The following is an 11,374-nucleotide window of genomic DNA, read 5'->3' as shown; positions in this document are numbered from 1 at the left end:
GCAGTCTCATGAAGGTCATAAGAGGATATCTAGAATTCTATGAAGTCAACTATCAATATGGTTATCATATTTACAATTATAGTCAGTTTGAAGAAGTATATGATCAATCATCGAGTTGAAATCATCTTTACTATTCATTTCTCGGAGAAACTGTCGGCAACTCAAAAGAGATATATGACTATTATGTTAACAATTACAATTGTACTATATGACTCGTATGTCTTGAGCAGAATAATGTAGTTTTGTTGACCAACATGCGTCTTTTCAAGTACCTAGAAACTCTTTTTGGTACTAGATAAAGTTAATAAGTGCATATGTTTGTATGTAATTCAATAATAAATAAATAAATAAATTTGAAACAAGAATGATATTTTTTTTCCAATATATCTGATATATCAAATATCTCCCTTAAAAAACGATATAATTACCGATACCGATATTTTAAATCTCGAGTAAATCCAATTTTCATTGTCAAATACAAGGGGCATGATCGAGATCGAAGCAACAATAGGGACTCTTATGGTAATGTACGTCAACCATACGTACAGTTATGATCGATCTACATTCGCTAGTGTATCAATTACAGAATTCGCCTCTCTAATGAAGTAAACTAGTAAAGGTATGCTAAATATAAGATGAACGCAAAGTCTGTAGCAGGAGCTCTAATGTCTTTCACTATCTTGATTAGTTTCCAAGGCGGGCAAACGCTCCATTCACCGTACCCCTCGCATAATCAAGAATCAACTTGGTGTTTCTTTCAATTCTTCAACCTCCCTTCAATTTGTACTTGTATGATTATTGATCTATGGGATTAGTAGATCGATGCATGCATGGGAAATATTGTGGAAGAAAATGAATATGGCCGTCCTTATATATGCGCGCGCACTACAATTCCCAGAAACAGTGTTATATATATTGATGTTAGCAAAACCTAGATTTTTAAACATCAAGAACACACGAAGTGAAAACCCAGAGTCCCATGCAGCATGCAGCTAGGGCAAGTCAAATCCTACCTTGATACTCGGCTTCCATGATTTTCATTTCCAGTTCAACTTCGTCGTTGCCGTCGTTGCTACGGCGGAGACCTTTTAACTCCCAACAATGCACACACCCACAATGTCGCTGACATTCCCACACGTGTCTTTGTAGTCCTTCTTCACGCTTCAAAATAAATTTACACCACCAGCACCCTTCCTCCCGTTAATCACTTCTTAATTAATCATATTTTCCATTAGTCCTTAATTTAAATAAAGTGCATGAGGTTTGTTGTCTTTATGCAAATGGCAAGCTTCGATCTCCTCTAGAAGTTGTGAACAGTGAGGGCTAATTAGCCCCTTACCAATTTTTGAATCGTATTGTGAACAAAGTCAAAACGAGGTTAAGCTGGTTGATTCGATGTGCCTCCTCATGACTTAAAGTTATATTATTATCAACGTACTATATATTTTAGTATTCTGACCTAACTCTACTAAGCGTCATATTAATTTGGGGCCGGGAGAAATTTTTTCTCCTAATTCTTTTTCATTGCACACCGTCTGAGATATTATGCTAGCTAGAATTCGTTGATTGATTAGGTGTGATCATGACTATATGCGCAAGCCTTCTCTGGTACATGCAGTCATTTTCAAGTAGCTAGTTAGCACAATCGATTGTACAGTACGATAAATCAATTCAACAAGATGCCTATAGCAGGAGAGTTTTATTTCGCCCAAATACGCATTGACGGAGACTCTCGTGGCTAAAATATCAGAATTCTCTGGATGCCTTAGCTAGCTCTTCGGTCACGATTCTTGTAGGAAAAATGGTTAATAAACCATTTAAAACTAAATTTTAATTGATTAATTAAATTAAGTTAAACTTATAATTAATCAAAGATGAATATAGATTTGAGTTCTCCATAATGAGAGCTACAAGATCATATGTTTATTTGTATAATTTGGTTTGTGGGTGAATAAGAAATTGTCACTCAAAGATGTCTACTTAGAATAAGGGAAAAGTGTTTGTCCCACATTGAAAAAGAGAAGTGTTGAAAAGACTTTATATAGAATTCATTGTGTATGGATTGTAAAGTGTGTAAACCCCCTTATACCCTCTCGCGCACGCGCAGGGGGGGTGCAAATCTCAGGTCACAAGGGGAACTCGTGTATGCCCGTGCGACCTGCAGACACGAATGCAACACCGAATTGAGGGTCGGAACACAAATTTTTTTTACATTTCCGAAAATTCGGTTTTTCAAATTATCTTGACTGTTCAAATTCTTTTTTGTAACAACTGTGTTATTGTGTGTTATGGAGAATTATAACATAATTGAAATCAGTGCTTGTAACATATGTAACTCATATATGTTATGATCTTTTGATTTTTATAACAGTCATCCTATTCATTGCTGATTGCAAATCCTCACTGTATAAATAGCCACCATCATTTCTTTGTAAATCATCCATTCCAAACACGCTTAGTCGTTATATCTACGTACTATATGTTAACGCAATCAATTACCATCCATTGATAGAGATAATTAATTTGGTGAGTATTTTGTTTTTTAGAAAATATGGTTACCATAACCAAGGCCAAAAAGGCTACAGACATCATAAATTTCATTGTCCTACGACATCAAGAAGTGATCAAAGATTATCCGGTACAATGCAATCTACAACAAGTAACCCTCATTATAGAAGGAGCACAAAATAATCCTACAACTATCCGAGGATAAAACAAGCATTCAAATAAACCCCTATAGCAGATATTACACATCGTCTAGAGACCTCAATTGGTGTATGATACATAATACCCAGAGTAAAATGAAAGGATATACCACTCAGAATAGTTTAGATAATGCGTCAAAAGTCTACGCGATGCCATTGCCCTTACATGGGCAAATCTCCTCCCAGTTAGGGTTTTGCTCCAGCTTCTCAGCGTTCATCTTCTTCTCCGGCGGCCAACCTAATCTTGTTGCCGCTGACATCGTCGACCTCCAGACTCCTTCCAACAGCGGGGTTAGACCGATTACCGATGTTGGTTGATTCTTCCATGATCTGTCCTTCCAAATTCATGGTGGTCAACCTGTTAGATGAACCATCGTCTTCTTCTGCAATGATGAATTGATAGCACATATATTTCTGAAATTCGGGGCTGCTCCTCCTTCAATCGAAATTTGTGGAAGAGAGACACATGAAGGACAAGAGAGTATAGAGAAAAAGTTGAGGGATGAAAGGATGGAGGGCCATGACGGCTTGATGAGGGGTGAGGGGAGTGAAATCCATGATGGCAAGATCGGTGATGAAGATATAGGATGGCTAGGGTTTGCTAAGTCGAGAGGGTTGCTCTCTATTAGGTGCTCCAAAAAATGTGGGGCGTGAAGCACTTTGCTAAAAAAAAAAATTCAAAAAGCTACTTCATTTGGTGAGTACTTGATACATCTCAAATTATTTCTGATTTTCTGGGATTGGGTTCATCAAATTTTCATTTCATAGTTCAAATTTGTTGTTATTAGCTTATGTCGTGAAAAATACTCGTCAAACTAAAACTCATTTGACTATAAATCTATCATATATAATTGTCTAAATAACATATTCAATCTAGCTATACATGGTTTTTTTATGGTTACAAGCTATACATGGTTTTTTAGCATCGTGCTAAGTTGCTTGGACGTTATTTGAGACTACATTGAACGATCTAGACGTACTGTGTAGCTAGCAAGAGACTATAGGAATGAGAATTATGCATGGAGTTTCACGCGCACCATAAGAGAAGATCGTTCATCGTTGGGCTCCATATAAGTAAAAGCCATCGCTTGTCTCTTAACCAAAAGAACGTAAAGATTGAGCAACTGTGCAAATATTTATAAAGTTAAGGAAAAGCCAAACTAAGCGTAGTTTAAGCTGGTTAATTTGTTGTTTCCCAAAGACGAAGTTGTAAGCTTTATCGTGATAATTAAACTAATACTGAGAAAAACTGATACTTAGTGAACGATTTTTTTCCCTTGTCCTCTTTCAAATGTGTGAGAGATTCTCACTCCATCCCACTTGACACAATTCTCCCTTTCCTCTTTTCCTAATTCTTCCTCTTTTCCTTTTACTTCTTAAACTATTCCCCAAAGATGAACAAAAACATGTATGTATGATACAATGATATAGTTTCTTAGCTGGGAATGAGATTATGAATTTGGGGAAGATGAACATGATGGTGTTGCTTCATAACCCTCCCATGTGGCCATGTATTATAAAGTGTGTCAAGTATATTCCGCTTCTTTACCTACCTTTTAATCTCATTCTTTTGGTGATTCAAATTTTGAAACACACCACTGGTTTCACATACCACAAGACCCCACATGAACACTACTATTTGGCATGCATGACCCTTTAAAATTGATCAGGTCCATAATATTATCATATATATATATATAAAGAATCATTACATATTTAAATTCAAAAAACTATATAACTTGCTATTATCTCTGGGCTGCAAGTCTGTAATGGATCCCCAGATGTTCATATAACATCGATTATAAGGTGAAAATGGGTTACAGGTGTATTCTGAGTCTAATGATCGAGGGCTTGTACAACTTTTCGTATTGAGCTATCATGCATGGAGTGCTAGTGTAGGTCCGATATATATATATATATATATATATTCCTGTTTTTCTAACTTATTAAGCCAGAAGTTGCAAGTATATCTGTCTTCATAAAACTAGACCGGGATCGATATCATGCTGCAGCAACAAAACAAAGCCTCACATCTTTTTTATGCCGGGTTGACGGGTACATACTACAAGTTAAGGATATATGATTCATTTGAGCTGTTCTAGCTTGACAATTAGTTGCTGTGCAAGCTTGCTGAAATCAATCCTAATAAGATGCATGAGTCATAATTCGCATGTAGTTATTCGAATAATAGATTAGCTAATTCTTCATTTTATCAATACAAGAAAGTAAGGACCAAATTAATGGTTTTTACTAGCTTGTTGGTGGACTTGATTGCATATTAACTCAACTCTTTTCTAAATTGTTATTTTTTTTTAACATCACAAGTTCTCATTGTTCGTCTACCCGAAAAACTGACTATATATATGTATATCAGTCCATATCCAGAGTGAGCTTCACTCTGAAATTACAGAGTGAAGTTCCAATTTTGGCACACTTTTGGTCAAATATTTTCACCAAAAGTGATTCAATATTTAGGTATACTATTCAAGATCATCTCTACAAAATTTCATCTAATTCGGACATTGTTAAGGTATTGAAATTAGATTAAATCAATGAATGAATTAAAACTGTTCAACGTGAACCGTTAGTGTAAATCTCAATTTTGAAAACTCAAACAATTGTCAAATTAGACGAAACTTTGTAGAGATGATCTTGAATAGCATACCTAATTATTGAATCACTTATGGTGAAATTTTTTGACCGAAACGTGTGCCAAAATTGGAACTTCACTTTGTAATTTCAGAGTGAAGCTTGGATATGGACTATATATATATATATATATATAACAGTGGGCAAAGTAGTAATTTTGAAGTATGAATAGCATTGTCGAACAGTTGGACGTCTTTTTTCATTCTCATGTGAATGGAAATGAGCAGTTAAGGACATTTGGACAAAATGTCATCTTCATTAGTCCTTAATTTTATAGACTCAATCGTATGAAACCGATGAACCCACCTTATATAAAACCTGCATGGTTTAACAAAAGTTAGGAGTTTTGGAGATATCGATTGCATGGATCACATATGGTTCCAAGATACTCTGACATAACTGTGGACGTTTTCATTTGGAAATGGGTAGAGCCTTTTCTTTGAACTCGCAAAGAAACAAAGAGAAGAAGTTGCCCAGCAGGTCGAAGCAATTTATCTGTAAATACAGGAACTAAATTAATTATCTTTATAGCTGCTCAGCAGTGCACAGCTTTGAAGCTAAAATGAATTACTACGCACGTACGTACTAAATCTTAGACTCTAAACATGATTGATGAAATGGGAACATTGTCCCCTCTGTTTATTTTTATTGCTGATATCGATCTATCAGAATTTTAAAGCACATATACAGAATCAGTTGCTGATAAACTAGTTTATCTACAACCTTTGCATTACGATTAAGTTTGAAACTGGCACTGGCGACTTCTTTTTCTCGATGGTACGTACTGAGGGTGACTTGAGTACTCTGATCGATATCAACGCAAACAATTATAAACCAACTGAGACGACTTTTAGTTACACACAATTGTTAACTTAATTAAAAGTTAAAACACTATTAAGCGTTCCCTGACTGTTGAAGAACGTGAAAGCATGCATGGATTAAGTAATGCCTAAACTTAAGAATTTCAACTGCATGCATGTGAAACTCTGCCACTGTTTACCAAGGATGCTCATACCCTTTAGAATTGGTCAATTTCTATCAGAAGATTCAAATACCCTTATCGCTTCTAGCTTATCGATCTACTCTCACTATCTGATTTGTAAATCATATTTCTTTCACATATTCCTCTGCTAACCTAGGAGAAACGAAATCCAACTAATAAGATGACCCGTGTTCCTTTGAAGTTTGAAACGTTTGTATTTTAATTAAACATTACTATAGCCAACATGACAAGGATTTGATGTATCATTTTGGATTAATAGACTAAGTGGAACAAGCACAACAAATGAAACCCCTTTTGTATCTTAAAATATTGAAAGGAACGGTTGCAAAAGAATCCATCATGCTTTTCTGGCTTCATGATTCTGCATCCATTAGCCAGTTGCGGGTATATGTCAATTTCTTAATTGTTGACCACCAGAATCGAGCTGATATGAATAATATGATGATGGAGTTTTCTGCAAGATCAAGTAGAGCTCACATGGTGGTTGGACCCCTTTGTCGCAATATGTGACTTGATCATTTTGTACCCTACTACCATTGACAACACAAACTCATTTTGTCATCAGACTTTTGTTCTACAATGCCTTTCTAGGAATATAGCATCACAAATATACGTTATACCAAAAGGAGATGACTAAGTGAAACTGTGAAAGTAATATATAAGGAGATCTGATTAGTGAGAACTGGATCAGAAGTTCAGAACCCTCCTATCTTGAAATCAAATATTTCCCGTGTAACTATTTAGTTGACGAATGAAAAAGAACCCATGCATGGAGAAAATTAGGTGATGAATGCCCCCGGCTTGGTTTCTATGATTGGTGAGTGGTTCCGTCTTTGCTGGCATGCATAGTGATTAAACTGTTCACTACTGATACCAGACTATCAATTCTGCTGCACAGTGATCTCTTTCAATTTTCATACAGAAGAAGATTTTGAATCCTATATATACTGTAGTATTCAATTTTTTTTAACGTCAATAAACAACCAATGAGGGAATTTAAAAGTAGCTGGTTAAATGTGAAAAAAAAAAACATGCAGTACACTGCATTTCTTGCTGTACTAGTAAGTTCTAAGTAAATGGCATGAGCTCACGTAGATCCTCTTCCTATCTACTTCAATATTATCAACTCATTTAGCATTTGCGTTTGCTTTGATCTTTTAAGTTTGTATCAACGTACGTCCCTGTTATAAAATCACTATAATATATATGATATGTTAGCTTTCAACTGAATAGTGGTAGATTTGACAAAATCGGCTCTTTGCTGAGGCGGAAATTATGAAATGCGTCTGTTTCCAAGAGCATGCATGCTTTACTTGCTCGCATGTCTAGTTTTTATTACATTAGCTTCAAGGCACCTGACCAAATATCTTCCCCCATATTTTTTTTAAGGTGAATAACAAAGAGCATTTCAGTGTCGGACATTGTCGATCTTTATTACTGAATGTCCGATTAGGGCTTTTACCTTCGATCTTTGATATTTGTGTACTATGTTTGGTTACATCGGTATCACCAGATGATAAAGAAATCCACATCATGTCATAACTGTAAGCTTTCAATATTTGAGAAAAGAGAAAAATTGCTCCAGGTTTCTTCTTCTCTCTCGTTGTTCATCTTCTTCTTCATATTGTTCAATCTGTAAATTCTAGGGTTCTTTGTTATAGATGCCATGTTATCATGGTATCAGAGCTTCGGCTCTTGATCCTGGTACTGGTATTGTGCTTCGTTACTAGTATACGATTATGTGCTTCCGCGATTTCTACTCTGATTCGTGAAACCCTAGATCTTGCTATTTCTTGATGCATAACTTGATCGAAGCTTAGGTTTTCTATGCTAATACTGCTCCGCTCATTAGAGTTTTGATTCTCTATGATTTGTGCTAAAAATAGTATGGATTAGCTATTGTCTATTGTGATATCGTTTCTCTGTGTGAGGAATCATGTTCATCTTTAATGCTTGAAGTTGATCTAAGGTGTTCTGGTGTTATTGAAGAATTTGATCAGTTGGTGATTATTGAAGAATTTGAGTAAATCATCAAGGTAATTGTGGGTTACAGAAAGTGGAGTAGGCTGTAAAAGCCTTTGTGGATTGTAGAAAGTGGAGTAGACTGTAAAAGTCTTTGTGGAGTGTAGAAAGTGGAATTGACTGTAAAAGTCCTTGCAGAAAGTGAATGAGATTGTAGAAGCCGTTGTGGCATGTGGATAGTAGGTTTTTGAAGTCTTATCAGTGAAGTATTGGTAAATCTAAGTGGCGTTTGTTTGAAGAGGAAAAGTTGATGACGTTTCAGTCACAGTAAGCTGATATCACCTCTCTTCTGATCATGATAAATGTTAAGCTGAATGAGACTAATTTTGTAAAATGGAGTTTTCAAGTCAGTTTAGTTCTAGAAGGCAGTGATATGTTTTGCTACCTCGATGGTTTTAAGTCATGTCCAGGAAGGTTTGTTATTTTAGAAGATGTTATTGTTACAAGTGAGGTCAATCTTGAGTTTAAGAACTAGAAGTTCTGTGACAAAGCTCTTATTGGTCTTCTTATGGCCACTCTTGATGAAGATACAATGGAAGTGATGGTGGGTACTAAATCTTCTCGTGAGGCTTAGACTGCTTTGTTGGATAGGTTTTCAATTGTTTCAAGAGCAAATATTATGCAGTTGAAAACAGATCTCCAAACTATTAAGCAAGGTATTGAAAGTGTGGCTAAGTATCTCCTGCACATTAAACATGCAAGGGATCAACTTAGCTCCATTAGAGTGTCAATTTGTGGTGAAGATATTATAATTGTTGCTCTAAATGGACTGTCTGATGAATTTGCTACTATAAAGACAATAATTCATGCTAGAGATACTCATATCTCTATGAAGGACTTCAGGTAACAGTTGTTGGCAGTAGAAAGAGACATTGATGTCTAGTTCAGTGTTACAAGTAATATGAGAACTATGGTAGCTAGGGGAGGTACTTATAGAGGGTCAGATAGCTACAGTGGTACTAATAAAGGGAAGCAAGTGTGGAATTGGTCAACTAATGTTACATATCAGTCTTCACCAGTTTCTCTTGGTGTGACTGATAGGGGAGGAACTGATGATAACGAAAGCGACAATTTTGGTGGTTCTGATAGTTTGAATTTGTCTGGTGATTCTGATAGTTTGAATATTATCAATAGAGAAATTGGTGGAAGCAATGAAGGTAGTGGAATTGTAAATGTTGAAAATATTGTCAATCGTGGAAACAATGGTGTTGACAATGATAATGTAGGTGCAGATGGAAGTGTAGGTGAAGATGGAGGTCGTAATTATGGAATACATGGTGACAATAATAATGATGTTGATGTAAATGCAGGAAATGCAGTGAATGGAAATGTAGGAAATGGAAATGCAGTAAATGCTGGAAATGCAAAAAATGCTGGAATTTTTGATGAAATCAATGTTGGAAATATTTTTGGTGCAAATGTGAATGGTGATGAGGCTCTTCCACAAGAGTTGATGTTTGCTGAACATGAAGGTCAAGCATACAACAAACATTTTATGCTCACTAGGGCAAAGAATGTTGATCCTGTTGAACCAAAGTCTTTCAAAGCAGCTGTTGGAATCCCTGAATGGAATAATGCCATGAAAGAAGAAATTGATGCTTTGTAGAAATAAGGAACATGGGAGTTGGTAGCTTTGCATGAGGGAAATAAGTGGGTGTTTAAAGTGAAGAAAAATCCTAATGGGATTGTTTCAAGATACAAAGATAGACTTGTTGCTCAAGGTTTTAGCCAAGAGAAGGGCTTGGACTATGATCAAACTTTTAACCTTGTAATGAGGGACAATATAGTTAGTCTGTTCATCAAGCATTCTGATCATGGCATTATATTTATGTTATTATATGTGGATGACATTGTCTTAACTGGTTCTGATAAGGAAGGAATGAATGCAATTATATTGGAGTTGAGCTCAGTGTTTGATATGAAGGATTTGGGTGCTCTATCTTATTTCTTGGGTATTAATATTCAGTATCAAAATTCTATAATTTTTATGTCTCAAGAAAAATATGTAGAGGATCTGATCATTAGTGCTGGAATAGAGTCTTGTACTGGCTGTAACTCTCCATGTTTGCCTGATGTTCAACTATTGAAGTCTAAAGTATATGCCAACTGAACATCAGACTGCTGATATTCTTACCAAGGGACTGCATAGTCATGTGCTCAGATCACATTGTGTCAATCTCAGCTTGGTTACAATGGTAAGATACCGATTGTTTCTCTTGAATTGATGATTTGCATATACAGATTCAATGATATATATAGACTAATTTACACTATAGACTAATTTACACTATATACTAATCTCTCCACTAATCACTCCACTACCCGTGATTTCCTCCACTATCTCTTCATTCACCTACTACCATCCACTCACACTCCCCCTCAAGTTGGCGCATACATATCAACCATGCCCAACTTGTCAAGTGAGTCATAAAAAGCTTTCTTAGATACTCCTTTTGTGAGCATATCGGCAAGTTGCTCTTCTGTAGGAACAAAAGGAAAACTGATGATCTTCGCGTCTAGCTTCTCCTTCATAAAGTGACGATCAATCTCCACATGTTTTGTACGATCATGTTGTACAGGATTATGTGAAATATCAATAGATGCATTGTTGTCACAGTACAGATGCATAGCACATTTAGGTTTAATACCCAAATCTTGTAGCAAGTTTCTAAGCCATAACAATTCGCATACTCCTTGAGCCATACCTCTGTACTCTGCTTCAGCACTAGATCGAGCTACCACCTTTTGTTTCTTACTCTTCCATGTAACAAGATTACCCCCAACAAAGGTAAAGTACCCTGATGTGGATCTTCTATCTGTAATATTTCCAGCCCAGTCTGCATCTGTGAAGCCACAACTTTCAAGGATTTTATTGTGATTAGAGAACATTACTCATCTCCCCGGAGCTGACTTTAAGTACCTCAAAATCCTTACAATAGCATCCATGTGGTCCTCGCTGGGATTATGCATGAACTGACTTACTACACTTTCTGCA

The 11,374-nt window shown here is 36.0% G+C and overlaps 1 protein-coding gene across 1 annotated transcript in view; it reads left to right on the top strand.

The window, feature by feature from the left end:
• The first annotated feature begins 2,018 nt into the window (after window positions 1–2,018).
• The window catches only part of LOC126790341 (prefoldin subunit 2), a 152,262-nt gene continuing 142,906 nt past the window's right edge, over window positions 2,019–11,374 (top strand). The window contains 1 exon segment of the mRNA XM_050516540.1: window positions 2,019–2,023. The gene's annotated coding sequence lies outside the window, so the exon portion shown is untranslated.

The sequence above is a fragment of the Argentina anserina genome, chromosome 4 (genome assembly GCF_933775445.1).
Source record: "Argentina anserina chromosome 4, drPotAnse1.1, whole genome shotgun sequence".
Taxonomy (NCBI): Eukaryota; Viridiplantae; Streptophyta; class Magnoliopsida; order Rosales; family Rosaceae; genus Argentina; species Argentina anserina.
This window is presented reverse-complemented; position numbering and strand designations above follow the sequence as displayed.